The following is a 4919-nucleotide window of genomic DNA, read 5'->3' on the forward strand; positions in this document are numbered from 1 at the left end:
AATAAAGTGTGTTCATGAAGAGTGAGTTAAGATATTTTTTGAATTAACAGTATTCAATGGAACAGAAATGAATTTAATTTCAAGATACTAAACGATTCTATCTCCACTTACTGAAAAAGATTAACAATATCTCTTATCATTAATATTTCATCTATAAAACAAGGATAATTTGAATTAATGCATAGTCTGATTGTGAAGATTAATAGATGACATACTTACCATGTGGGATACCTTGTGTAACTCAACATGAATGCTATCCCATTTTCTTACAAGATTTCGGAAATGGCCTGAGATCTCAATAAGGATATAAATTTTATTATAAATTAAAACTGGCAAAGATAAGATATAGTCTGTTGGGCCTATACTGAAGTGATTTGCTAAGCACTGTGCATTGAAAGCTGGATCACTATAGCTGCTGTGGATTGAATCCCAGTCTGATGAAAAACATTAGGTATAAGTGTACGCAAGCCCCAAATCAAGGCAGGATTGAGAAGTGGAGGAAAAAGGGGTGCAGCATGACCATACTCAAAGTGTTCTCTCTCTCTATCTCTCTCTCTCTCTCTCTGGCAAGTACATGTGTCTTCTGAGGATTCAAAAATATAAAACTGGATCTTGCAGCAGAATGGTGGCTCAAGGCTCCTGGGTCACAGGCCTAGAGGGTTGTGCCCTGCTGGCACCAAGCCCCTGGGACTCCATAACGTGGGAGCATGGCAGTGTCACAAAGCGCAGTTGGAATGCAAAGCTCAATGCTGAAGTTCTGGGCATACCTTGAGAATCCAACCTGCGGCCGCCCTGGCCACCCCCAGTGGGCGGGAAGTACCCTGGGGCCTACTTTCCCCAACTCGGGCTGCCATCTGGGCCTGACCCGTGGCCTCCTCTTGGGAGTGCCAGCTTGCACCTGAAGGACATGCAACACCGAGGTTTAAAAGATACCCTCAACCCAATTGTCCCCATATGGATGAATAGATTGAAAAACTGTGGCACATATACTCTATGGAATACTATTCAGCCATAAAAAAAACAACAAAACCCTGGCTTTTGACAAAAAGTGGAAGATTTACTGCTGAGTGAAGCAAGCCAGGTTATGAAGGAGAGACACTGTATGTCCCCACTTAATATATACCGAGTGTCTGCACTCTATAACTGAAACTGATTGACCTAAGGCTGTACAAACACAAGAGATGGGGGGTAGTGCCAGAAGTGGAGTGTGTGGAGAAGAGGGACCTAAGGAAGGACATTTGGAAGAGGGATACGGAGAGAGAGCATTGACGGGATGAGGAGGTGTGGTGTTATTGGTGGAAGATATTCTGATCAACTGAACTGGGGAGAAATGTTCACATACATACTGAAATGTTCACTTTGTAAGCTAAATAGTATGATTGAAATTATATAAAAAATTAAAATGAAAAAAGTGAAAAAAATAAAGAAAATAAAAGATATCCTCAACAAGTTATGGATAAAGTACTTACTATGGCTGAAAGCATCAAAGTGACTACACCAAGACATGAACTGGTCGCCAAGAAGGGGTAGAGGAATCATTCAAAAAATGAACCATAGGAAGAAAGAGCAATTCTGTAGTTGAGCAAGATCTTGTGAAAATTTCCGCCCAAACAGAACTTCCATCAGCTCACCAGGAAAATGGTTCAGCATTAGAGAGTAGTGGGAACTCCACCCTGAGCTCTGGCATCTCAAGTCAGAGTCGCTCTGCCGGTGATGGAGATCTATCCGTTTCCAGCCAAAGCGGCAGCAGCATTTCCACTCAGATAACAACCACAGAATCTGGAAAAGCTTCTCAGTCAGAAGCTCCAGATAAATCAGCAGCCTTTGTTTCTTCATTGTTGAACTCTTGTGTGAATAGTCACATGACCCAGTCCACTGATTGCACACAACAGAGTGGATCACCTAAGAAGAGTGCTTTGGAAGACTCTTCAGTCTCAGTTTCTCAGAGCGGTTTGGAGATTGAGGTGCTCTTTCTGAGCTCCTCAGAAAGCTCGGAAGTGGAATTGCCATTATCTTCTAAACCATTATCTTCTGGTTCAGAGACAGTTTCAGGTGGGTTAACTTCCAAACCAGTTCAGAGGCAAGTGTGTCATCAGTTTCTAAAATCAGTTCCTCATCAGGAAAATCCTTACTAACTCCCAAGAGCAGTTGCTCAACAAACACATCACTGCTAATTTCCAAAAACACTTCTCTGGTAGCTGTGCCACTGTTAGCATCCAAGAGCAGCTCCCAAACCAGTGGATCTCTGGTTCCTAAAAGCAATTTAGCAAGTGTGTCCTCGCTGGCTTTAAAGAGTAGTTCTCAGACTACCTCACAGTTGCCTTCTAAAAGTACTTCACAGTCAATGTCAAATTCTCTTGTTGCAAGTTAACCAATGAAGATGTAAAACAGAAGCCACCTTTCTTCAATGGACTGTATAAAAGAGTGGCATGGAAGTTGGTGGCCATTGGTGGCTTTAGTCCCAATGTAAATCATGGAAAGCTCCTAAATGCAGTTATTGAGGTTCTGAAAGCAACATTGGATGTGTCTTTTTTTTTTTTTTTTTTTTTTTCCACTAAAGGAACTATCAGATCTTCCTCAAAATAAAAGCTCTCAAGAGAGTATTGTGAATTGAGGTGCAAGTCTGTGTGTTTGGGCTCCAGCTGTGGAAAAACAAAGAAAATGCAAAAGCTGTTGCATCAAGAGAAGCATTGAAGTTATTTCTTAAGAAAAAAGGTGGTGATAAGAATATGTCAAAGGAAATACAGAAGCAGTGAAATAGAAGATCTAGTTCTCCTTGATGAAGAATCAAGGCCTGTACACTTACCTCCAGCATTAAAACATTCTCAAGAACTACTATAATATGTCCAAAATACCACTGCATATAGTATCTGGAAGAGAAAAACTGGCTTACTTTTGCACAATATAAAACAGGCTTTTGCAAATTTTGTATTGCTTTTTTTCCAGTTTGCAGAAAATTTACCTTCTAGTTCTCTTCACATGGTCGAAGTTGTAAATAATTTATGGATGACAGTATGCATTAAAAGGTGTGCACTAACGGCATACCACGTGCTGTTTTATTGGCTGAGGAAAATACTGTCTTCTATTTTTAATGATATATTAGGTACAATGTGTAGTTCTGTAGTCTTAAGTTTTTGGTACTACTTTCAATTTGGTGAAAATGTATTAAGTTGTCTACCATGCTTTGTTTTTTTCCTAGCTGAATTAACTATATCAAAGAAAAGGGGACCATAGTATTTGAATGTCTGAAAGTCCGTGAAGCTTAAGGTTTTAAGAATGCTGTTCATAATGTTGAACCTATATGTTAAAGAATAGAAGAAAAAATAGTTGCCTCAGACTATTTTTATAAGTTGAAGCATTTTTTAGCTTTTAAGGAGTATGAAGTACTTATTATTTTATTCTGAAGTTGTTTAAAATTCATCATGATTTTGACTGCTGCAGATTCTTTACATGGGTTAATTTATGGTTTGATGTAAAATGTGATTTACAATTTTTCTTAAAGATACAAATGTGGGTTTCTATATTGAGTATATTTTGTGAATACTATTAACAAATTGATTTAGATATTAAATGTTTTAAGCTATTAAAAAATAAAAAAGCTAAAATGTAGCACGTAGTCTTTGCCAGCAAAATACAGTATTAAGGTTTTCAAATCCATTCTGGAACTTTATAAGATGTTTTCATAAAATGGATATTGTTGGAATGTCACCTTGGAAAAGAAAGTGAGCAGTATTTAAGGATATATATTATAGTAAGAAAGAAGCTTTATTCAGGAGAAAAATAAATAAATAAAATTGTGGAAATAAGAAATGTTATACTTAGTCACAGACCCCACACTTATATTATTGAGCTAATGAAATATAACGAGCTAATGAACTATAATATGTCCAGGCATGTGTGTGTGTGTGTGTGTGTGTTGTATCATAGATTGAGATCACTTGACATGAATAGGAATTTGAATAACATGTGTTTTATATCCTGCATGTGTTTTTAAAGGAGCTTCAATATGACAGTAGGATAATTTATGATAGACTCACTCAGAGGTGTAGAAGTAATAGATTTAACTTTAGAAAATCTTAAACAGAAAGTCAGGGATAATGAGTGCCTATGCAACCTGTTTTTCATGCTGTTTTTCTTCACAAGGAAACATCACAAATACTATCAACACTTTATGAACATTTTTTTCCCTTTATTTGTTATGTTGAGCATGGTTATAATCTGAATATTTCTCAACAGAATTTTCATCCACCTTAAAAGAAAAATGTGTTTGATGTGAAGTGTTGGAAGCTAATTGCCTACATAGATTTGGGGAAAATAATGAAATAATGAAAACAATGAAACTGGACATCAAGACCTGTTTAACATAGCAGATTAAAATTGCCAGATCTCTCCTCTTAACCTTCTTGCTTGAGTAATTTGTATATCTTCCTGTTTCTGTCTACTCAATGTGTCTAGATAAAATTTCATGCAATATAGTAGAAAAAAAATAATTTTCATGTATTTTGGCAAAGAAAAATAATAGCCTGAGGAACAATTTAAATGAGATCAATAAAGTTTATTATTTTGAACTTATAATAATTATTTAGTAGTTAAGGCACTGGACTCCCACGTTGTCAACTGTGGTTCAAGTCCGGTATCCAGCAGCTTGAAACTCACGTGGTGTGTGCACATCCACAATACTGAAAGGAGAATAGAGGAGAAGGGATTGTGGTGTTGCTATCCCCCCAGAGATGATTTCTCACTTTCCCTCTCACTGTTTTTCTCTGTCTCTCCTGTGAACACATGAGTCCTAAGGCAAAAACTTTAAAAAAATTAAAATCCGGCGCAGGGCCCCCGGGCCCTGCATGGCGTGGCAGCGGTGCCTGCGCGCCCCCCCCCCCCCCCCCCCCCGGGGGGGGGGGGGCCCGGGGCGCCCCGCG

At 38.2% G+C, this 4919-nt stretch overlaps 1 pseudogene; it reads left to right on the forward strand.

The window, feature by feature from the left end:
- Nucleotides 1-707: 707 nt before the first annotated feature.
- LOC102496971 (CDKN2A-interacting protein pseudogene) lies at nt 708-2841 on the forward strand (annotated as a pseudogene).
- The last annotated feature ends 2078 nt before the right edge of the window (nt 2842-4919 follow it).

The sequence above is a fragment of the Tupaia chinensis genome, unplaced genomic scaffold (genome assembly GCF_000334495.1).
Source record: "Tupaia chinensis unplaced genomic scaffold, TupChi_1.0 Scaffold000293_1, whole genome shotgun sequence".
Lineage (NCBI taxonomy): Eukaryota > Metazoa > Chordata > Mammalia > Scandentia > Tupaiidae > Tupaia > Tupaia belangeri.